Source organism: Hyla sarda, chromosome 2 (genome assembly GCF_029499605.1).
Source record: "Hyla sarda isolate aHylSar1 chromosome 2, aHylSar1.hap1, whole genome shotgun sequence".
Classification (NCBI taxonomy): domain Eukaryota; kingdom Metazoa; phylum Chordata; class Amphibia; order Anura; family Hylidae; genus Hyla; species Hyla sarda.
In genome coordinates, this window is record NC_079190.1 from 278669757 (window position 1) to 278695224 (window position 25468).

At 43.4% G+C, this 25468-nt stretch overlaps 1 protein-coding gene across 9 annotated transcripts in view; it reads left to right on the forward strand.

Annotated features, from left to right (window-relative positions):
* DLGAP3 (DLG associated protein 3) overlaps nucleotides 1–25468 on the forward strand; it is a 538301-nt gene that overhangs the window by 75254 nt on the left and 437579 nt on the right. For 4 of the 9 annotated variants that reach the window (XM_056557218.1, XM_056557217.1, XM_056557220.1 and 1 more), the window contains exon 1: nucleotides 8316–8718. The exons of 1 other annotated variant lie outside the window; for it this stretch is intronic. The gene's annotated coding sequence lies outside the window, so the exon portion shown is untranslated. Of the gene's footprint in view, nucleotides 1–8314; nucleotides 8719–25468 lie in introns of those variants that run through there. 4 more of the 9 variants (XM_056557221.1, XM_056557222.1, XR_008888792.1 and 1 more) reach the window with 2 other exon arrangements.

Genomic DNA, 25468 nt, shown 5'->3' on the forward strand with positions numbered 1-25468 from the left:
GACCCGGAGCGCTCGGCGTAACAGAAATCTGTCAGCTGTGTATCATGCTGAGACCTACAGATGTGGGACGATATTCGTAGTTGCTAGGGAGGTATAACAAATTACACCTGTCCCCACCTAGATTGTCAAAGGTCTATAAAAATAACAAAACATGTAAAGGTTAGTGGGATATAATCATCAATTAAAGTTAAGTAAGAATGCTATGGAATGTACCATGATATCAAAAGTATTTATCTAGCGTAACACCCCAGTGTGGACCGGCTGTGCCACTTACTGTTTTGGCTCACGGCCAAACTTGGGAGCGGAGTCTAAGTGTTCCCCTGGTCTTCCCCTTTATCCAGCTCCAGGATGTAGAAGCTGGTCTTAGTTGGAGGGAAGACTCCAGGTCACCACCACAGGAGTGGCCTGGTTAAGTAGCAGCTGGCCAAGTATGCCAGAACGCCCTGATGCCAAGCACCAGGGATACAGGCAGGTAGGGCGAGCTGTTGCTAGATAAGATGAGCACAGCAGCAGAGTCAGTATATGGCAAGACTGACTTGGTATTATAGAAGAGCTTAGCCGAATAGCACAGATGCGGTGATGAGTAATGAGGTTGCTAGAAGGCAAAGACGTGGTTGACAATCCGAATCTTATCCAGGACAGACGGGCAAGTACCGAGGGATCAGGCTAGAGGCAGAGTCAGGAAACAGGCAAAGGTCAGGAACACAGCAGATCAAAACTGCAGCAGAACCTTCATGAGTAGGCAAGCTACAATGTTGCACAGGCACCAAAAGGAGGATGAAGCACCCTTATATAATTGATCCCAGTCAAGGATTGGGGGGGAGGTGGCTCCAAAATCAGGGGTGCGCAAGAGACAGCCCTTGTGCAACCCCTACTGGGTGCACCAGACAATGACGCCGCCCGAGACAGTGCAGAGAAACAAGTCCAGAGCCTGCAGCAAAAAGGAGGTAAGCCGCAGGATGCGCTGTACACTGGCGGGTGCTAACTGCCAGCATTACATCTAGTTCGCAATAATCCATCAAGGAGAAACAAGGAACCCCATACATAAAATAACAGGGGTTCCTAAGATAGGGTGAGATTGTCATAGACTAATATAGGTGAACAACAGCCTGTGCCTAAGTTGATACCAGGTAAAATTAGCTAACAAGCCCCAAGTTCCTGGGACTACTGCTGGATCAGAGTTAGTTACTAAATTATTCAAATCCCTGAGAAGAAGCAGAAATCCCACAAGTTAGCTAGTTGAAGCATGCAGTAGAGTGTTTCACTTCCCAGCTCAGCACTTATATAGGAGATGGGTTCCATAGACTATAATGGAGCCTGTCTTCCTTAATCATTCGTACTGCTCTTAACTTTTGACATGTCTGTGGGACACTTCAAAAGTTTATTTAAATAATACTAACGCTTTAAAGGGGTAGTCCAGTGGTGAAAAACTTATCCCCTATCCTAAGGATAGGGAATAAGTTTGAGATCGTGGGGGGTCAAACCACTGGGGCCCCCTGCGATCTCTCTGTACGGGGCCCCGGCTCTCCGGCCAGATAGCGGGTGTCGACCCCCGCACGAAGAGGCGGCCGGCACGCCCCCTCAATACATCTCTATGGCAGAGCCGGAGATTGCCGAAGGCAGCGCTTCGGCTCTGCCATAGAGTTGTATTGAGGGGGTGTGTCGGCCGCCGCTTCGTGCGGAGGTCAACACGCCCCCTTCCTGTGGGCTGTCGGATCTCCATACAGGAGATCGCGGGGGGCCCCAGCGGTCGGACCCCCACGATCTGCAACTTATCCCCTATCCTTAGGATAGGGGATAAGTTGTTAACCACTGAGTCACCACTGGACTACTCCTTTAAGGACTGCCTCAAGCTGTGTAACCAGGATTGGTGTGTTGTACCTTCTTGCCGTTGGCCCATGTAAAGTGCTATTAACAGTTCCCTTAGGGCCAAGGCAATCACCCTTTGACATGCATTGTTTTGCTATTTCACTATTAACATGTAGATGGTTCATTTATACCCTTATGTTTATTGATAGTATACTAATTTAAATTAAAGTTACGTTGTAATACTAGTATCTATGGTAAATCTATGTAGTTAGACAAGTGTGAGACAAGGCTGTTGTGGCATCCAAATTCTTAAAGGATTTACATAACACATAAAGTATGAAGGTGTCATCACGTGGACTCCAATCTCTGTTCACACAAATCCCTAAAAACTGGGACAAGAGAACAAGGAACAGTGAGACTAGAGTCAAATTTGTGTCTGCCTATGTACCTGATAGATGGAAAATTAAGGGCATAATGCAAAAAACACTAGCACATATAAGGATCCCTTGGATATTGATAGGGTCTTTTACAGACCATATATAAAATTACTGTCTTGCCCCATACAATTCTGAATAACCAGCGTGAGACAGTCTTACCAGAAGTTTTCGGCTTGCCTTGTGGCGTTGCAGCTTCCCCTTAGAATGCATTGCTAAGTCCTTGTTAAAATCAGATGATCAGACCAAATTATTTAACAGGCCTTATACGGCCCACAGGCTGGACGTCCCCACCATTGCCTTATGGGTTGGAAATAAGAGGATATGGGGGTGCACACCCAGTACACAATCCATGCAAACAACAATCAAAGGAAGCCAAAATTAGTGGACTGACCTATGCTAAGGTTGTGCAGAGTGTAATAACTTTTCTATACATCCTAGGAATTATAAGAGATTCCGGATACCCAGACACTTTAGGCTAAGTTCACATTGCCATTGTGCTCCGTATGGGTCTGTTATGCTCTTTTTTTTGCGCAAAATGCGCCCCAAAACGGGAAGGAGCACAACCGACCCCATCAGTTCACCACTGGATCCTGACGGATCCCATTGACTTGAATAGGATCCGTAGGGGATCTGGTAGTTTACTGGAGAATACACTATTTTTCACTCTGCTGAACTCCCATTGTTTTGTGTTGCACCTGATCATATGCCCATGTGGATTGGGCTATATCGGGGAAAGGATTGACTTTGTAATGAGTTACTAGTACCGTCCCATTGCTAACCACCAATTATAACACCCAATAACTGACTGGGTTCCTCCACCCCCTTTGGATTGAGGTAGAATCCAGTCTCTTAAGCAGAGGGAGATGTGTTTGATACATAGACTGATTTTTTTGGTCGCAGGGTCACTTTATTATTACCTGTGATACACTTATTTTATACATACTCCAGACCTCACCTTCCCCATCCCCATCGGCTTGGTATATCCTTCCCTAGTGACCCATATGTAAGAGGTCACTAAGGCACCTTGTCATCATCGCCTTATATAGTTAGTATTCCTTTTCTTATCATGTGCACGTTCCTTTCTTTTAGCCCACACCAGCTCTTGCCAAACACAATTTATAGGTCTTATTATATAGTCCTGGACATCTCCACCTCTTTCCCCACCTGGGTCTCCATGCCTATTTCTCTATGGCTGTTATAACCCCTCCCACTACAGCCGATACCAACACAATGGGATTGGCCGATGCTCAGTGAACACTGCTCTGCTACACTAGAAGCCTGACAGTCACACTCACTATGTGCCCCCCATGTGGTTGCAGCACATGCTGCCTACACTGGGTCCTGGCCACAACTTGGTATGTACTAGAGTTCCTGCCCCTTTTTGTCTATATTACAGCCTATTGGAGTATATCATTGTGTGTCTGTATATCCTGTTCTGGGTTGCTCCTTAGTCACTGTTTTTATGTGTGACATATGTACCCTGCTCCATTCTGTTATCTGCCATTTTACATGGCATTGCACACCTTAACCTTTTATGCACATGTTCAGCTATTGCCTAGCTGTTATCAGCCATCATGCATGGCATTGCATGTCATAGATTACTCATTTATCATATGCATTATCAATAACTATATGAGTTAGCTTACTCTACATGTACATTTTGGTGTCTGCACCACAATTGCATGGAGGTTGCCAGTCACTACACAATAGTCCTAGGGGTCTGTACTATGGAACATGGGGTTGTTAGCTAATGTTAACAGGGGTCAACTTTGGCATAGAGTATTGTTCCAATGCTATCTATATCAGTTTTGAGGGAACCCACCCTTTCTTAGGAGCAGGGCTGCCATCAGAAATTTTGGGCCAGCCCCCCCACAGTTGCCATGCCAAGTCTGGCAATAATACCAGCATACAAGGAGAAATATTATCACCATACATATTACCAGCATACTGTTACTGACCAAATCCTGTATACTGGGTCCAATATTCCCATTAATAATTATACCAGTACCTGCTACCTCCGCTCATCTCCCCACTGCTTAGACAGGCTGTGATACGCAGCCAGAAGAGCACTCCACAGCCTTTTACCCACCTGCACATCTACCACCTGTCCATGCCGCACATATGCCACTTGTACTGCACATTTAGCACCCATCTGCTAACTATTGCGGAAAAAATGTATCCCTGTCCTGTGGTGAGAGAACGAGCAGGTAGCGGGGTTGGAGTGAGAGGGAGCGGGGATGGAGGCACATTTGTGTCTCGCTGTAAAGAAAACTGTGTACCTGTAGTCACATTCAGCTACGGGGAGGCAGTTTTCTTCATTACATCTGCGTCTAAGTGAGTAGAGGCAAGGGGGGGAGGGGCTGGGCGGTTAGGGGGAGTAGACTTGGGGTTAGGGGCTGTCTCAGCGTCTAAATAGGCTGTAGTAAGTAGGCTGTTTAAGTAAATTAAAGAAAGCAAAAAAGATGGTGGCAGAAGCGGGATAGATAGATAGATAAATAAATAAATAAATACAGTAGATATGAGATAGATAGAAAAATAAATAAATAGATACAGTAGATATGAGATAGATAGATAAATAAATAAATACAGTAGATATGTGATATAGATAGATAGATAGATAGATTGAGAGATACCACAGACAAACGGCAGCACCAAAAAAGGGAGATGTGGCGGAGTGCTAGCAGCAGAGCCTAGGTCCACGGCTCACTTGATACACACAATAAAAAGGCAGCAGCACCTCCTTTGGTAAAAAGTGTAGCTTTTATTCAGCACAAAAATGCCAGAGCGACGTTTCGGCCATCTCACACGGCCATTGCCAAGCAACAAAGTGAAACACAGTGAGACAGTATATAGGCTGAGCAATTAGTGACATAATCACATAATCACATAATTAAAGCAACATGTGGTCTGGATACATAGTGGGTTAAGGTTGCCGTATCCGGACTCGCCATAAATAATACACCCAAAATACAAATAATTATAGGCGCCGGGTACCGGTAACTGTATAAGTGATACACAGCAAAGATAGATTGAGAGATAGATATGAGATAGATAGATATGGGATAGATAGATTGATAGTTAGATAGATAGATATGAGATAGATAGATTGATAGTTAGATAGATAGATATGAGATAGATATATATTAGATAGATAGATATTAGATAGATAGATGATAGATAGATAGATATTAGATAGATATATATGAGATAGATATGAGATAGATAGATGATAGATAGTTAGAAATTAGATAGATATGAGATAGATAAATAGATAGAAATGAGATAGATAGATAGATAGATTGAGAGATAGATAGATAGATAGATAGATATGAGATAGATAGATAGATAGATAGATAGATATGAGATAGATAGATATAAGATAGATAGATATGAGATAGATAGATAGATATGAGATAGATAGATATATAGATAGATATGAGATAGATAGATATGAGATAGATAGATAGATATAAGATAGATAAATAGATAGATAGATAGATAGATAGATATGAGATAGATAGATAGATATAAGATAGATAGATATGAGATAGATAGATATGAGATAGATAGATAGATAGGAGATAGATAGATATGAGATAGATAAATAGATAGATAGATATGAGATAGATAGATAGATAGATATAAGATAGATAGATATGAGATAGATAGATATGAGATAGATAAAAAGATATGAGATAGATAGATCAGTGTTTCCCAACCAGGGTGCCTCCAGCTGTTGCAAAACTACAATTCCCAGTATGCCCACAAAGCCAAAGACATGCTGGGAGTTGTAGTTTTTCAACAGTTGGAGTCTCCCTGGTTGGGAAACACTGAGATAGTTACCATTTATTTCCCAATGTCTCCCGAACGGCAACTTGCCCCCCTCCCCCTCCAGAAAGTTACTTACTAAAAAAGGGCAGCATCAGCGGTGGGCAGGCTCTTCCTGAAAGCTCGGGTGGGTGTCCGGGTCTATGGTGGAGCAGGAAACACTGCACGGCCTGCTCCGCCAATTGGTCAGCACAGAGGGAAGTGAGAGGAGGAGGAGCTTCCCTCTCTGCTCTCTTCCTAGTCAGGTTTGCAGGCTGAATGATGCTGGCAGGGACAGCCCATTCTCAGTCCTGGCTGTCAGTCCTCTCCCTGGGAGCCCGGGCCCCTTACTGTGGTACTAGCTGTACCCCCCCTGATGACGGCCCTGCTTAGAAGTCTTAGGTGTCCGTGTAATATTATTATGTATGGTGGTTCCTTGGATTATTGATGACTTGATGCATAATGTTTATATGATGGTACGTTCTGTAGCATTCCTCCCTGACTTTACTTGGTGATTATATGCCACTAACCTGTACATGTTTTTATTATAGCAGGCATCTCTGATACTTCAACCAAAGGTCCCACATCTCAGTTGTCTGGACTATGTGCACCTCTAATCTTGTCCTTTAGTCTGGATTATCCATGCTGCTGTGGGGAGCCACAGGGTGTGATGTGAGGTGTAGGGGCAGATGGTGTTGCCCAGAGGTAGATGGTGTTAACCCCTTAGTGTTTGTGACGCCAGGGTGTGGTTTGCCTATGTAACCACCCAAAGGTAGCACTGCTAGTCCTAGGTTAGGCAGGGCAAATTATAGTTCTAGGCCAGGTTAAGGTTAACAGTAGCTTTTACTGAGGTTAGACAGGTGTTACAGTCTATACAGTTTGCCCAGGATCCCAGAGAGGTGACCAGTAACACAGGGGACCTCGCAGCTTGCAGGGACTTGCAGTGACTTGACAGACTATAGCGCAGCCACACTGACTATAACTGACTTGACTGAAGATAGTGACAGAAGACAAAGATGACTTGACTTGATTGAAGATAGTGACAGCAGGCAAAGATGACTTGACTTACTGACTTGTGGCTGTAATTTAGGATTGAGGCCTTAGGATGTGCTGGACACTGGCTCTGAGACGTCTGGACTGGACTTGACCTCAGGATCTAAGCGAGTGATTGTAGTTAGCGGCATTGCCCATATTCGAATTTGCGATATTTCACGAATATATAGACGAATATTCGTTTCGCATATTCATTATATTCGCATACGTGAATATTCCCATAATCTGGTATTTGAGGAAGACACCAGTGAGGGGGTGGGCAACTTTACTATTGGTTGCTAGGGATGTTGTTGATAACCTCTGACAAGTGTATTTGCATCATTCTAATTGGCCCACAAGTGAAAAGAAGGAATATGCGAATATTCACATATGCGAATATTCGCATATGCAGAAAAAAGCGAATATTCGCAATTTCGAATATATAGCGAATACATTTGCAATATTTGCGATATTCACGATAAAAATTTGAAATGCGAATATTCGTGCCCAACACTAATTGCAGTACCTCCCCCTCTTATAAAGGGGGGGTTGAGCAAGGAGCCCATAGGATAGCTACAGGTCATCTGCTCACCTGGTGCTCTCTGGGTAACAAAACATATGACTTAAACATGTGACAACCATTTTCAGGTGACTAATAATCATGTGACCATATCAAAGGTCCTTTACACTAAATATACAACCTATACACAATATTGGGAAACACTGCAGAGAGCCCTGAGGACGTTCAGGGACTCAACCTGACAGGACTGTAGGAGCATATCCTGTACTGGGACATCACACTGCCTTTTTGCTTACCTTTCTGGGACAATTGTTACTCTGTTATATATATTTCTCCATTTGCTAACATGTGCAGTCACGTGCTATTATTTTTGGTCACATAGTCTATGTTGTGCACTGTACTTTTGCGTAGGGTCCTAAACACATTGATAAGTATATGCAGACCTGAAATGGCGCAAAGACCTAGAACTGTTCTGTAGGAAAAAACAAACTGCAGTAAAATCATAAGCATAGTAATGTCTATGGCAACATGGAATAAACTTCACATGCATTACCACTACAGTTTCTTGTCTATACAGATCCAGATATCACAGCAATCCAATCCAGCTTTTCTGTCATCTCTTCCATAGGAAAGTTTGAGGAGCTGGGGATTGTCATGAGAGTGGCAGGCCTGGTGATGGGCAGCAGAGGCATCTCTATGGAGGGAGAGGGCTGGGTCACATGTATTAGCAGGCAGGCTGGGGAGCTGTAGGTGGGAGATGCTCTCCATCCAGCTGTTCCCTTCTCCCTGCCTGATCCACCTTCCTTTGTTTCCCTCTCTCTCTCACTGTATCTCGTAGACATAGACAGTGCTCCTGCCTGGTTGACTAGGAGCCCAGCTATCCTGCACTGCAGCACAACCCAGGTCTCCTCCCCTTCCATCCCTCCCACCCCTAGTACCTTGCAGCCCCCCTCCACCACCACCCAGGGGAAGAGACGCTCTGCCCAACTTTCTGCCCGTGCAACCCCACGGGGTTCTCCCTGAGAAGAGGAAGACAGAGAAATACCTTGCTGCTGTCTGCCACGGAGAAGATGCCCCCCATCCCGGAGCTGCAGGAGCGGGCACTGTGAGGAGGTGAGTCTGGGCACTGGCATTCTGGAAGCAGAGAGCGGGGGGCTCCTCGGTGCCCCCAATGTTTCTGCCCTGCAGAGGTCATATTCTCCTTCCCGGTGTGTGTGTTACACATGTATACATGCCTGTGTCTTATCCTCATGGTATTGGGATATGGAGGCAGAGAGACGGCTCTATGGTGGAATCTTTGGTCCATGTACTGGAAGGGAGGGTAGATTGTGGCTGAACATCCTCTGCTGCACGAGGAAGGAGGACATTATACCTAGGGGTATCCCACGGCAGGGGGGCTGTGGAGATCACTGTCATGCCCTTAGTGCCCTCCTGGCAGGGCCGGGCACTGTGTTTATGCTCATACTGTACAGTAGACTTATGATGTAGCCATGCCACTTGTCACACTCCATGGGAACACCTGTCAGATGGCTCAGTGTATGTATCTGTATACTTGTAAATATATATATATCCACACATCAAACACAATTGTAACATGTAAGCAAATACTTTTGTGGCCATATCTATCTATCTATCTATCTATCTATCTATCTATTTATATGCAAATCTGTCTCTCTACCCACTTCTATCTATTTGCATTTTTATCTATCTATCTATATATCTATCTGCATATCTATCTTTATCCATATATGTCTGTCTATCATCTACATATCTATCTATCTATCTATCTATCAATCAATCATCTATCTAGCTATCTATCTATCTATCAATCATCTATCTATCTTATATCTATCTATCTATCTAGTAATTATCTTTCTATCTATCTATCATCTATCTATCTTCTATCTATCTATCTCATATCTATCTATATATCTATATATCGTCATTTATCTGTCTATGTATCTATTATCTGTATGTGTATATATCTATCTATCTTCTATTATCTATCTATTATCTATCTATATTTCTATCTTCTATTATCTATCTATCTTTTTTATCTATCTATATATCTATCTTTTATTATCTATCTATCTATCTATCTTCTATTATATATCTATTATCTATCTATCTATTTATCTATCTTCTATTATCTATCATCTATATATCTATTTATCTTCTATTATCTATCTATCTATCTATCTCATATATATCTATCTATGTATCTAATAGCATCTAACTATCTATCTACCTCTCTCTATTTCTATTTTTGTATATCTGTCATTCTTACGTAGGCACTGTGCCCTATAGCTTGCAGTCTGTTTGTAGATGAGAATAAGATGGCATTTCCAGAGCTGCAGGGCTCCCTCACCCAGTATCCAGGGTAGACTGGTGGTTGTATGGGACACCTGCTCTGATAGGGTGGAAATATATTGCAGGCAGCAGACTTATACCGCAGTGTGGACCAAGTTCTCCCAGTACTGAATGGTATTTTAGTGACTGATGCAGACTGCACTTTTATTAAGGATCTGATAGATACAAACATAATGGATAGCTAGTAAAGGTGTCCACATTGGCAGTGATAAATCCTGTTCTTTAAACACTTGACATGATGAAGTGGTGCCAACTATGTTCATGTAAATGTTATGTAATGTCTGACAGTACAGCTGTAAGGGACATAGAACAGTGATTGAATTTCTGTCATCTCAGCACTAAGTATGTCTGTGCTGCTGTCCTGTGCCTCTTGTCCTAGACGTGACTTTATCTTCGTGTTGGGGATGCCAGCTTTTACCCTCCAGCGCTGCAGTCCTGGCTCTTGTGGTGCTGCATGGGTTACTAAGTAGCTTGGCTAGAAAGTCATTTGAGGTGACAGCAGCTCTGTGAAGGCTGGTGACGTGGGGTGGCTAAGTTTCCCCAGCTCAGTCCCTTTTTTTTTCAGCTGAGGGAGCACTATGCACACCACCTCCTCAAGTCACCTGCATGCCTCTGTGACTGGTGTCACTATCTGTGCCATCCCTTGGTGCGGATTGATGCAGAATACAGATATACACATATTACCAGCTCCTTCTGATGTGTAAAATTCCATTTTGGGTGATCTGTAGATGTTTTCAGTCATTGTCTCTTGACAGTGTGAGGGATACATGAAGCAGCCTGTATATTCTATATATCTATATGTGAATTTAGGTGTTTTGTGATAACAAGTGTTCATACAGTGGGCACCAATGATGGCACTATTTTTTGTGCGCCTGTTGTGCCAGACTACTCTTGATTTTTCCGGATAGATATCATACAGTCCTAGAATTTCCATGCCACAGGTTCTCAGCTTTTGGAGATGGACGTGGGTTGCATTTCAGGACCGGGTGATTATAGCTGTATCGATCTGGGTGTCATACTTTATGTCATACTAGCAGTGACACACTTGTAAAGAAAGCAAATGAAGAGCGGATGGATGGGAGGTGACAGATGTTGGATTTTTCCCAGAAGATCCTGCAGATTTAGCCCCCTGTCACAGCTGTTAAGTCCGTCACTGCATACATGAGCAAAGCTGTCTTTTACTTCTAACACTTGTTCAAAATGCCCCATCCTTGAGTGACCAGGACTTTCTATTGACTTTAAGGCTAAATTCACAGGTAGCACATATGTTGCACAAGTCTCACCCTTCCGAAATCATTGATCCTAATGAGGTTGGCAAGCAAATAGATTTTTGCTAACCCATTCATATACATAGAACAGTTATAGGAATTAGGCGACACATCTGTAAATATTCCCCAACATAGGACAACCTTCTAAATGTGTACATCATAGGGGAATCGTTTAGACAAAATGGTGTGTGTTAAATGTTCAGTGCTGCTGAAATGTTCTTCTCTTTAGCCCTTATTCATAAATCGGAGTATATTGGATTGGAAGAATATGAACCTGCTATTGAGCTTTTTATGAATTTTGAAATTTGCAAGAATTTTACTGCTGATGTCTTTGTTTTATTGAATCTTTCTTTATTATACTCTTAATCAAAATAGTATTATGTAATTCCACAGGGGAACATGGTTCTAAAGACTATAATAAGAAGACTTAAACTATAGCTCCACCTCTAATTAGGATATTAAGATTATAGGATTTTGTAGCAGGCTGTTGTGGAGATTGCAAAATGTAAAGAAAAATGTTTACAGTATATACTCGAGTATAAGCCGAGTTTTTCAGCACGATTTTTCGTGCTGAAAACGCCCCCCCCATGGCTTATACTCGAGTGAACAAAAAAACGTTTTTGGCTTTAGCTGTGAGGGGATGGTCCCGGCCGTCCATCTCCACCTGTCAATCCCTTCTCAGTGGTCTTCAACCTGCGGACCTCCAGATGTTGCAAAACTACAACTCCCAGCATGCCCAGACAGCCGTCGGCTCTCCGGGCATGTGGGGAGTTGTAGTTTTGCAACATCTGGAGGTCCTCAGGTTGAAGACCACTGCGGCCTTCGTCATCATCCAGACCCCCCTTTAGTTTTCCACTCACCTCGGTGGCAAGGAAGGGTGAGCTGGTCCGGGTCATCAATGCTGCAGGGACTGTCCAGTGGGGAGGGTTAGTCATTCCGGGCTGTCCATCTTCACCGGGAGGCCCTGTTCTCCGCTCTGGGCTGGCCCCGTACTAGTGACTTTGCCTTGACGACGACGCGCAGGGACGTCCGTGTGCAGCAGATGTCCGTGACGTCACTGCGTGGTGGCGTCAAGGCAGCGTCACTAGTCCGGGGCCAGCCCGAAGCGGAGAAGAGGGCCTCCCGGTGAAGATGGACAGCCCGGAATGACTAACCCTCCCCACTGGACAGTCCCTGCAGCATAGATGGCCCGGACCAGCTCACCCTTCCTTCCCACCGAGGGGAGGTGAGTAGAAAACTAAAGGGGGGTCTGGATGATGACGAAGGACACAGTGGTCTTCAACCTGCGGACCTCCAGATGTTTCAAAACTACAACTCCAGGCGATGGCTGTCCGGGCATACTGGGAGTTGTAGTTTTGAAACATCTGGAGGTCCGCAGGTTGAAGACCACTGAGAAGGGATTGACAGGCGGTGATGATGAAGGGGGGGGTGATGATGACGGGGTGATGATGACGGGGGTGATAATGACGGGGGTCTGAATGATGACATGGGGGGGATTATGTATTTTAAACCCTAGGCTTATAGTCAAGTCAATAACTTTTCCTGGGTTTTTGGGGTGAAATTAGGGGCCTCGGCTTATATTCGGGACGGCTTATACTCGAGTATATACGGTAAGATTTTACAAATCTGAAGAGTTTAAACCTCTCTTATAGTCGGTTTGAGAGTTATTTGGAATATTTATATTACATATCCATGTGGGGAGTCTCTACATTGTTGACATATATAGACAACATCCTTTCTATACAGGACTATATAAATGCAGTAAACTCCTCACATTTTTGTAAATATTTTATTATATCTTTTCATGTGACAGCACTGAAGAAATGACACTCTACTACAATGTAAAGTAGAGAGTGCGCAGCCTGTATAACAGTGTTTAATGTTGTTTCACCTAAAAATAACTCAACACCATTACAACAACATTAATGTCTAAACTTTGGCAACAAAACTGAGTACACCCCTAAGAGAAAATGTCCATTGGGCCCAAAGTGTCAATATTTAATGTGGCCACCATTATTTTCCATTACTGATTTAAGCTTCTTGGGCACGGAGTTCACCAGCTTTACAGGTTGCCACTGGTGGTCTCTTCCGCTCCTCCATGACATCCCGGAGCTGGTGGATGTTAGAGAGCTTGCACTCCCCCATTTGATGATGCCCCACAGATGCTCAGTAGGGTTTAGACTGGAGACATGCTTGGCTAGTCCATTACTTTTATCCTCTGCTTCTTTAGCAAGGCAGTGATGATCTTGGAGGCATGTTTGGAGTCATTCTTATTTTGAAATTCTGCCCAGTCTCCGAATGGAGCGGATCATACTCTGTTTCAATATGTCACTGTACATGTCGGCATTTATGGTTCCTTCAATGAATTGTTGCTCCCCAGAGGCAGCAGAACTTATGCAGCCCCCAACCATAACACTCTTGCCACCATGCTTAACTGTAGACAAGACACACTTGTTTTTTTGCTCCTCACCTGGTTGCCGCCACACACGCTCCTTACCATCTGAAACAAAAAAGTTTATCTTGGTCTCATAGGACCACAGGACATGGTTCCAGTAATCCATGTCCTTAGTCTGCTTGTCTTCAGCATCTTTTATGCATCATCTTTAGAAGAGGCTTTCTTCTTGGATGAAAGCCATGCTGGCCAAATTGATGCAGTGTGCGGCGTATGGTCTGAACACTGACAACCTAACTCCCACCACTTCAACCTCTGGAGCAATGCTGACAGCACTCATACATCTATTACCCAAAGACAACCTTTGGATATGACGCTGAGCATGTGCACTTAAATTGTTTGGTTGACCATGACAAGGCCTGTTCTGAGTGGTCTTGACCACCGTGCTGCAGCTCAGTTTCAGGCAATTCAGGTCTTGGCAATCTTCACAAAGCCTAGGTCATCTGTAGAGCAACAATTCTTTTTTTCAGATCTTCAGTGAGTTCTTTGCCATGAAGTGCCATGTTGAACTTACAGTGACCAGTATTAAAGAGTGTGAGTGCATTAACATCAAATTTAAGACACCTGCTCCTTATTCACACCTGAGACCTTATAACACTAAGGGTATGTCCACACTACAGATTGTGAACGGCCCTTCAGCGATAGGGCCGTGCGGCACTGCGCCATCACCATTGACGGCTATGCAGTGTTCCTGGACTTCCGCACAAAGAATGAACATGTTCTTTCTTTGCGTGGAACAATTTCAGCGGCAGAATTGTCTGCCGCTGAAATTCTGCAGTGTGAACGGGTCTCGCGGAAACCCATTCACTCTGATGTTTATGTTCTCAGTGCGTAATTTTGTTCGCGGAATTCCGTGGGAATTACTTAGTGTGAACATACCCTAATGATTCACATGACATCAGGGAGGGAAAATGGCTATTTGGGCATAGTTTGGGCATTTCCTGCTATCGGTGTACTCGCTTTGTTGCCAAGCTTTAGACATTATTGACTTTGTGTTGTTATTCTGTGGGAACACAACATTAACCCCTTAAGGACTTTTCCGTTTTTGCACTTTCGATTTTTCCTCCTTACCTTTAAAAAATCATAATTCTTTCAATTTTGCACCTAAAAATCCATATGATGGCTTATTTTTTGCGCCACCAATTCTACTTTGTAATGACATCAGTCATTTTACCCAAAAATCTATGGTGTAACGGAAAAGAAAATCATTGTGTGTCAAAATTTAAGAAAAAACTAAATTTTTAAACTTTTGGGGGCTTCCGTTTCCATGCAGTAAATTTTTTGATAAAAATGCCACCTTCTCTTTATTCTGTAAGTCCATACGATTATAAAATTATACCCTACTTATATAGGTTTGATTTTGTTGTATATCATGAAAAAATCATAACTACATGCATGAATGTATACATTTAAAATTGTCATCTTCTGACCCCTATAACTTTTTTATTTTTATGCGTACGGGGCGTTATGAGTGCTCATTTTTTGCGCCGTCATCTGAACTTTTTAGTGCTACCATTCTTGCATTGATCAGACTTTTTAATCGCTTTTTATTAATTTTTTCATGATATATAAAATAGTGACCAAAAATACACAATTTTGGACTTTGGAATTTTTTTGCGCGTACGCCATTGACTGTGTGGTTTAATTAACAATATATTTTTATAAAACGGACATTTCTGCACGCAGCAATACCACATATGTTTATTTTTATTTGCACAGTTTTTTTTAAGTGGGAAAAAGGGGGTGATTCAAACTTTTATTAGGGAAGGGGTTAAATGATCTTTATTAACTTTATTTTTTCAATGTTATAGCTCCCATAGAGGGCTATAACACTGCACACACTGATCTTTTACATCTATCTCTGTTATCTCATAGGATAACATAGATCGATGATTCTGCCACTTGACTGCTCATGCCTGGATCTCAGGCACTAAGCAGTCATTCAGCGATCGGCGACGCAGGAGGCAGGTAAGGACCCTCCTTGTGTCTGCCAGTTGTTCGGGATGCCGCGATTTTGCCGCAGCGGTTCCGAACAGCCCACTGAGCTAACTGGCAGTACTTTATTTTCACTTTAGACGCGGCGATCAACTTTGAAAACCACATCTAAAGGGTTAATAGCGTGCAGCACCGCGATCAGTGCTATGCGCTATTAGCCACAGATCCCGCTATGATGTGGGGCCACGCTGAAAGGGAGCGGACTCAGGGCATACTGGTACGCCCTGCGTCCTTAAGGGATTAAACCCGGTGATATAGGCTGTTTACATTGTTGCAGAGTGTTATTTCTTCAGTGTTGTTATATTACAAAAATATTAAATTTTTACAAAAATGTTTACAAAAATGAAGTGTGTACTCACTTATGTGGGATACTGTGAGTGTGTAAATAAAAATGATGCCTTTAAAAAAAGGATTATATAACTTCCTTTAACTTTAAAGACATATAAATAGAAGTCTGTCAAATTGGACCAGTAATAATATTAACAAATATTATATAACTGAAAAAATACATCCATTCATCAATCCAGGTCAGCCTACTTTTCTATATTGTTGATCCAGAATAGGCAAAATAAAAATCCTAAGGTACAAGCCAATTTTCAAATTTTAGCCAGAAAATTCCTTTCTGACTCTAAATCTGGCAATCGGAACAAATCTTTAGATAATCGTCCACCTTCAAAACCTAGTTACTATAATCTATTACATTCCAGAAATGCATCAAGGCCTCTTTAGGAACTCTTTTATTGAGTTCACAATGACCACTTCCAGTGGCGTCTCCAGCATTCATATTTAGGGGGGGGCACATGGGGGGGCCAGTGACAAAAGTGGGGGGCAATTTTAAAACGTGTGTATATATATATATATATATATATATATTTATATCATAAATAAATACACACACACTGTGCAGAACATGTTTAATTTAAAAAAAAAATGTAAAAAATTTTAATTTAAAATCTTCATACATTCTTGTTGCACAATGATTTTTTTTCCCGTTTTTGCCGTAGATTTTGGGGTAAAATGACTGATGTCAGTACAAAGTAGAATTGGTGGCGCAAAAAATAAGCCATCATATGGATTTTTAGGTGCAAAATTTAAAGGGTTATGATTTTTAAAAGGTGAGGAGGAAAAAACAAAAGTGCATAAATGGAAAAACGCTATGTCCTTAAGGCGTTAAAACTTTTGGACACTACCATCAACTTTGATAGCGGCATCTAAAGTGTTAATGTCAAACATCAGCCTGATTGGGGATGTTATACAACACAGTGGGAGCAGGCACTGTGCGTAGACATACGCCTTGTGTCCTTAGGGCTCATTTACACGGACGGATCCTCAGCATATTTTACACTGCGGATCCCCCGACAATGGACCCTACAGCGCCGCCTCCATCTGGGCCTGCTCAAAACAGCAATCCTCCGTTACGAGCAGACATGCTTTGATGTGTATACTCGCACACATCGCGGCTGCTCTCAACCTAGCTCAGAGAGCAGGAGCGGCCATGATGTGTGCGAGTATACACATCGAAGCGTGTCTGCTCATAGTGGCGGATTGTCGTAATGAGCAGCACAGATGGAGGAAGCACTGTAGGGTCCATTGTCGGGGGATCCGCAGCGTAAAATATGCTGGGGATCCACCCCTGAATGAGCCCTTAGGGTACGTTCACACGTAGAGGATCTGCTGTATATTTTCTGCAGATTATTTTGCTACCTATTGAAGCTAATAGGTTGCAAAATCAGCTGCACAAAATATGCAACAAAAATATGCAGCAGATCCTGTACATGTGAATGTACCCTTAAGGGGTTAATAATAAACTAGCAGTGTGTTCACATGTTGTTCTTCCAGAGGGGTCACTTTCCCTCCTCCAGTATCCACAGGTCTCCAACAGGTCACATTATCAGAACAATTTATGGAAAAATCGCGGCAAAAATTGCACGATTTTACCGTGATTTACGACACTGAAGGAGGGAGAGTGACCCCTCTGGACTGCTACTATACACATGACCCAGCCCCAGGATATACTGCTGATCAGGGGGGAGAGAGGGAGGACATGGGACATCACTCACCTCACATGAAGCTGCTCTGTGTTCCGGAGGCCTGTCAGCTCTTGGCCCCGTCCTCTCCAGTGCTGGGGGTGGAGCCATCATCAGGTACCTTCATCTCTGCCTGTCTCTGCTAATGATACGCAGACCAGGAGGAGCAGCGCAGGGATATCCCTATTTATTTTAAATTGGGGGGGCACAAGGGGGGGGGCACAACTTGATCTAGGGGGGGGCATGGCCCCCTCTGGCTCCCCCCTAGCGACGCCACTGACCACTTCCTTTGGCAGAGAGTTCCATAGTCTCACAGCTCTTACAGTAAAGAACCCCCTTCTGTGCTGGTGTACAAACCTTATTTCTTCCCTTCCCTTGTGCAAAACCTTACATTTATCAGTGTTAAACCTTATCTACCCTTTCCTAGCCCAAACCTCCAACCTATCCAGATCCATTTGTAACAGGACACTGTCCCTTTTTGTGTTAAATGTTTGGGCACCCTGCAGAGTTAATATCTTGTACTGCCCCTTTGGCAAGTATCACAGCTTGTAAACGCTTTTTGTAGCCAGCCAAGAGTCCTTCAATTCTTGTTTGAGGTATCTTTGCCCATTCTTCCTTACAAAAGTCTTCCAGTTCTTTGAGATTTCTGGGCTGTCTGTCACGCACTGCTCTTTTAAGGTCTATCCATAGATTTTCAATTATGTTGAGGTCAGGAGATTGTGAAGGCCATGGCAAAACCTTCAGTTTACGCCTCTTGATGTAATCCCCTGTGGATTTTGAGGTGTGTTTAGGTTCATTATCCATTTGTAGAAGCCATCCTCTCTTTAACTTCAGCTTTTTCACAGATGGCATCAAGTTAGCATCCAAAATTTACTGAAATTTTATTGAATCAATTTTTCCTTCTGCTCGTGAGATGTTCCCTGTGCCACTGGCTGCAATACAACCCCAAAGCATGATTGATCCACCCCCATGCTTAACAGTTGGACAGAGGTTCTTTCCATTAAATTCTGTTCCCCTTCTTCTCCAAACGTACCTTTGCTCATTCCGGCCAAAAAGTTCAATTTTAACCTCATCAGTCCACAGAACTTGTTTCCAAAATGCATCAGGCTTGTCTATATGTTAATTTGCAAAGTTCAAACGCTGATTTTGTGGTGAGGACGTAGAAGAGGTTTTCTTCTAATGACTCCTCCATGAAAACCATATTTGTACAAGTATCTCTTTATAGTGGAATAGTGTACCACAACTTCAGTGTCTGCCAAATCTTTCTGGAGGGATTGTGCAGTCAAACATGGTTTTTGAATTATTTTTCTCACAATCCTGCAAGCTGTTCTGTCTGATATTTTCTTGGTCTTCCAGATCTTGCTTTAACTTCCACTTTTAATGATGACTGCCATTTCTTAATTACATTCCGAACAGAGGATATTGACATCTAAAAGCGTTTTGCTATCTTCTTATAGCCTTCTCCAGCTTTGTGAGCGTCAACTATTTTCAGTTTCAGATTTCTAGACAGCTGCTTAGAAGAACCCATGGTGCTGATTGTTGGAGCAAGGTCAGATGAGTCCGAGCATTTAAAACCTATGAGATTGACATCACCAGGTCTTCCCAGATGATGATTGAGACCAATCTATGACACTGGCAGGTCTCAGGTTTGCAAAGGGGGCAGTGCATGCTATAAATTATGCAGGGTGCCCAAACTTTTGCAGATGCCATTTTTTTGTTTTCTGTTATTTTGAAAGTGTAAATGATGGAAATAAAATCTAACTTTTGTTGACATATTATAAGAATGTCTAATCTGTAATGTGATGCCTTTTGGAGAATTTTCCATCTTTCCTTGGCTTCTTTATGCACATTAATACAAATTTGTACCTGGGGTGCCCAAACTTTTGATCCCCGCTGTATATATGTGTACATGTATTTGTGTGTGCAGTCTGGTATACATGTGTATAGTATGAGCATATAATATGTATGCATGTATAAATGCAGTGTGTGTAAATGGATGTGTATATGTATTCGTGTGTACAGTCCAGTATATACAGCATGTGTGTAGTATGAGGAGACAGTTTGTATCTGTGTATAAATGCATTGTGTGTATATGCATTTGTGTTATATATATATATATATATATATATATATATATATATATATATATATATATATATACCGTATATACTCGAGTATAAGCCGAGTTTTTCAGCACGATTTTTCGTGCTGAAAACACCCCCCTCGGCTTATACTCGAGTGAACTCCCCCACCCGCAGTGGTCTTCAACCTGCGGACCGCCAGAGGTTTCAAAACTACAACTCCCAGCAAGCCCGGGCAGCCATCGGCTGTCCGGGCTTGCTGGGAGTTGTAGTTTTGAAACCTCCGGAGGTCCGCAGGTTGAAGACCACTGCGGCCTTCAACATCATCCAGCCCTCTCTCACCCCCTTTAGTTCTGAGTACTCACCTCCGCTCGGCGCTGGTCCGGTCCTGCAGGGCTGTCCGGAGAGGAGGTGGTCCGGTGGCATAGTGGTTCCGGGCTGCTATCTTCACCGGGGAGGCCTCTTCTAAGCGCTTCGGGCCCGGCCTCAGAATAGTCACGTTGCCGTGACGACGCAGAGGTGCGTTCATTGCCAACGTACTTCTGCGTCATTGTCAAGGCAACGCCTCTATTCCGGGCCGGAAGCGCGGAGAAGAGGCGCCCCCCGGTGAAGATAGCAGCCCGGACCACCTCCTCACCGGACCACCTCCTCACCGGACAGCCCTGCAGGACCGGACCAGCGCCGAGCGGAGGTGAGTACTCAGAACTAAAGGGGGTGAGAGGGGGCTGGATGATGTTGAAGGCCGCAGTGGTCTTCAACCTGCGGACCTCCGGAGGTTTCAAAACTACAACTCCCAGCAAGCCCGGACAGCCGATGGCTGCCCGGGCTTGCTGGGAGTTGTAGTTTTGAAACCTCTGGAGGTCCGCAGGTTGAAGACCACTGAGGGCGAATGATGAGAAGAGGATGATGAAGGGGGGGGGTGTGGGGATGATGAAGGGGGTGGGGATGATGAAGGGGGGGTGTGGGATGATTACAAGGGGATGATGAAATGGGGATGTGTGGGATGATAAGGGGATGATGAAGGGGGGATGTGCGGGATGATAAGGGGATGATGAAGGGGGGATGTGTGGGATGATGACAAGGGGATGATGAAGGGGGGATGTGTGGGATGATAAGGGGATGATGAAGGGGGGATGTGTGGGATGATGACAAGGGGATGATGATGAGGATGTTAATGACGGGTCTGGATGATGACAGGGGGGGATGAGGTATTTCCCACCCTAGGCTTATACTCCAGTCAATAACTTTTCCTGGGATTTTGGGTTGAAATTAGGGGTCTCGGCTTATACTCGGGTCGGCTTATACTCGAGTATATACGGTATATATATATATATATATATATATATATATATATATATATATATATATATATATATATTTATATATATATATATATATATATATATATATATATATATATATATGTGTGTGTGTATATATAAAAACCAGTATATTAAATGTACATTATATTGGGCTATAATTTTCTGGAGGCAAATATGAGACAGAAATAAGGAACGGTTAGGAAAGTTTTCATGCTGTGTCTGCCTCATGGAGATGGACCCGTGTGGACCCGCGTCACAACGGGTCGGGCCTGGCCTCTAACAACGGCCGGGACCCGTGGCTACTAACGTGGCTAATAGTGCCCGGCATTGATCGCGGTGAACCCTTTAGAATGCTGCGTCTAAAGTGAAAGTGAAACCATGCCGGTTAGCTCAGGGAGCTGTTCGGGATAGCCGCGGCGAAATCGCGGCATCCCGAACAGCTTACATGACAGCCGGTCATGTCATGTCCGATCGCCGAATGACTGCTCAGTGCCTGAGATCCAGACATGAGCAGTCAAGCGGCAGAATCATCGATCAATGTAAAAGATCAGTGTGTGCAGTGTTATAGGTCCCTATGGGACCTATAACAATGCAAAAAAAAAGTGGAAAAAAAAAGCGAATAAAGATCATTTAACACCTTACCTAATAAAAGTTTGAATCACCCCCCTTTTACCATAAAAAATACATACAGTGTAAATAAAAATAAACATATGTGGTATCGCCGCGTGCGAAAATGTCCAAATTAAAAAAATATATCATTAATTAAACCGCTTGGTCAATGGCGTATGCGCAAAAAAATTCCAAAGTCCGAAATAGTGCATTTTTGGTCACTTTTTATATCATGAAAAAATGAATAAAAAGCGATCAATAAGTCCTATCAATGCAAAAATGATACCGCTAAAAACTTCAGATCACGGCGCAAAAAATGAGCCCTCATACCGCCCTATACGCGGAAAAATAAAAAGTTATAGGGGTCAGAAGATGACAATTTTAAACGTATACATTTTCCTGCATGTAGTTATGATTTTTTCCAGAAGTACGAAAAAATCAAACCTATATAAGTAGGGTATCATTTTAATCGTATGGACCTTCAGAATAAAGAGAAGGTGTCATTTTTTCCGAAAAATGTACTGTGTAGAAATGGAAGCCCCCAGAATTTACAAAATGGCGTTTTTTTTTTTCAATTTTGTCTCACAATGATTTTTTTCGCCGTAGGTTTTTGGGTAAAATGACTGACGTCGTTACAAAGTAGAATTGGTGGCGCAAAAAATAAGCAATCATATGGATTTTTAGGTGCAAAATTGAAAGAGTTATGATTTTTTAAAGTTAAGGAGGAAAAAACGAAATTGCAAAAACGGAAAAAACCCTGGTCCTTAACTCTTTGGGGACGGAGCCCATTATAACCTTAAGGACGGGAGCATTTTTTGCAATCCTGACCACTGTCACTTTAAGCATTAATAACTCTGGGATGCTTTTACCTTTCATTCTGATTCCGAGATTGTTTTTTTGGGACATATTCTACTTTATGTTAGTGGTAAATTTGTGTCGATTGCATCATTTCATTTCTTGGTGATAAATTCCAAAATTTGATGAAAAAATTGAAAATTTTGCATTTTTCTAACTTTGAAGCTCTGCTTGTAAGGAAAATAGACATTCCAAATAAATTATATATTGATTCACAAATACAATATGTCTACTTTATGTTTGCATCATAAAGTTGACATGTTTTTACTTTTGGAAGACATCAAAGGGCTTAAAAGTTCAGAAGCAATTTTCCAATTTTTCACATTTTCAAAATCGGAATTTTTCAGGGGCCAGTTCAGTTTTGAAGTGGATTTGAAGGGCCTTCATATTAGAAATATGCCATAAATTACCCCATTATAAAAACTGCACCCCTCAAAGTATTCAAAATGACATTCAGTAAGTTTGTTAACCCTTTAGGTGTTTCACAGGAATAGCAGCAAAGTGAAGGAGAAAATTCAAAATCTTAATTTTTTACACTCGCATGTTCTTGTAGATCCAGTTTTTGACATTTTACAAGTGGTAACAGGAGAAAAGGCCCCCCAAAATCTGTAACCCAATTTCTCTCGAGTAAGGAAATACCTCATATGTGGATGTCAAGTGTTCGGCGGGCGCAGTAGAGGGCTCAGAAGGGAAGGAGCGACAATGGGATTTTGGAGAGTGAATTTTGCTGAAATGTTTTTTGGGGGCATGTCACATTTAGGAAGCTCCTATGGTGCCAGAACAGCAAAAAAAAAAAAAACACATGGCATACTATTTTGGACACTACACCCCTCAAGGCACATAACAAGGGGTCCAGTGAGCCTTAACACCCCACAGATGTTTGACGACTTTTCGTTAAATTCAGATGTGTAAATGAAAAAAAAAATTTTTCACTAAAGTGCAGTTTTTCCCCCAAATTTACCATTTCTACAAAGGGTAATGGGAGAAAAATCCCCCCAAAATTTGTAACGCAATTTCTCCAGAGTACGGAGATACCCCATATGTGGCCCTAAACTGTTGCCTTGAAATACGACAGGGCTCTGAAGTGAGAGAGCGCCATGCGCATTTGAGGCCTGAATAAGGAATTTGCAGTAGGGGCGGACCCGGTTACAAGGATGGGACTTGTCTCCACCAAAACCCTACAGCAGTGTTTCCCAAACAGGGTGCCTCCAGCTGTTGTAAGACTCCCAGCCTGTCAGGACAGTCTATGGCTGTCCGGCAACACTGGGAGTTGTGGTTTTTCAACAGCTGGAGGCGCCGTTTAGGAAACACTGCCGTATGAGACGTTTTTCATTTTATTGGGGGGCGACGTGTAAGGGAGTGTATGTGTAGTGTTTTACTTTTTATTATTTGTTAGTGTAGTGTTTTTAGGGTACATTCGCACAGGCAGGGGTTCACATTAAGTTTCCTTGAAGGAAACCCACTGTAAACCCGCCTGAGTGAATGTACCCTGTAAATTCACATGGGGGGGGGGGGCGCCCCAATCCTTCAGCTGTGGCAAAATGACAACTCCCAGAATGCACTGACAGACCGTACATGCTGGGAGTTGTAGTTTTACAACAGCTGTAGGCACACTGGTGGGGAACCACTGAGTTAGAAAACAGACTCTAGCTCAGTGATTCCAACCCATGTGCCTCCAGCTGTTGCAAGACTACAACCCCAGCATGTACAGTCTGTCAGTGCACTCTGGGAGTTGTAGTTTTGCAACAACTGGAGGCACACGGGTTTGAATCACTGAGTTAGGAAACAGACTCTAACTCAGTGTTTCCCAACCAGTGTGTCTACAGCTGTTGCAAAACTACAATTCCCAGCACGGCCAGACAGTCAGGGATGCTGGGCGTGTAGTTCTGCAATATCTGGCCCTTCAGATGTTGCAGAACTACAACTCCCAGCATGCCTGGACAGTCTGGGCATGCTAGGAGTTGTAATTATGCAACAACTGGGGAAGAACAGTTTGGAGACCGCTAAGTAGTGGCCTCCAAACTTTAGCCCTCCAGATGTTGCAAAACTACAACTCCAAGCATGCTCAGACTGTCCATGCATGCTGGGAGTTGTAGTTCTGCAACATCTGAAGGGCCAGATATTGCAGAACTACATGCCCAGCATCCTTGACTGTCTGGGCATGCTGGGAATTGCAGTTTTGCAACATCTGGAGGGCTACAGTTTGGAGACCACCATATAGTGGTCTCCAAACTTTGCCACTTCAGATATTGCAAAACTACAACTCCCAGCATGCCCAGACAGTCAGTACATGCTGAAAGTTGTAGTTTTGCAACATCTGGAGGACCACAGTTTAGAGACCACTACACAGTGGTCTCCAAACTGTGACCCTCCAGATGTTGAAAAACTACAACTCCCAGCATGCCCAGACAGCCTTTGGCTGTGTGGGCATGCTGGGAGTTGTAGTTTTGCAGCTTTTAGAAGGCCACAGTGAAGATCACTTATCGCGATCTTCACTGCAGCCTTCTCCGCCGCACTTTCTGGCCGCCGCTCTTCCTGCTGCCGCCGCTGCTCCGTGGGTGCCGCCGATGCCGCCTCCGAAGGTCCGGGTAAGCCAGATCGGGGGAAATTAACTCTAGCCCCCCGCCAATGGCAGGGCATAGGAGGGGGGGGGGGCAACACTGCCACCTCGCTCCTATCCTTTAGGCTGGTCGGAGCTGGCTCTGACAGCTCTGATCAGTCTTATTTTCTGGGCGATCGGGTCACCAGTGACCCAATTTGCCCGGATCACGGCAAATCGCAAGTCTGAATTGACCAGCGATTTGCTGTGATCGCCGACATGGGGGGGGGGGGTCTCAGGACCCCCCTAGGCATTTCCACGGGATGCCTGCTGATAGATATCAGC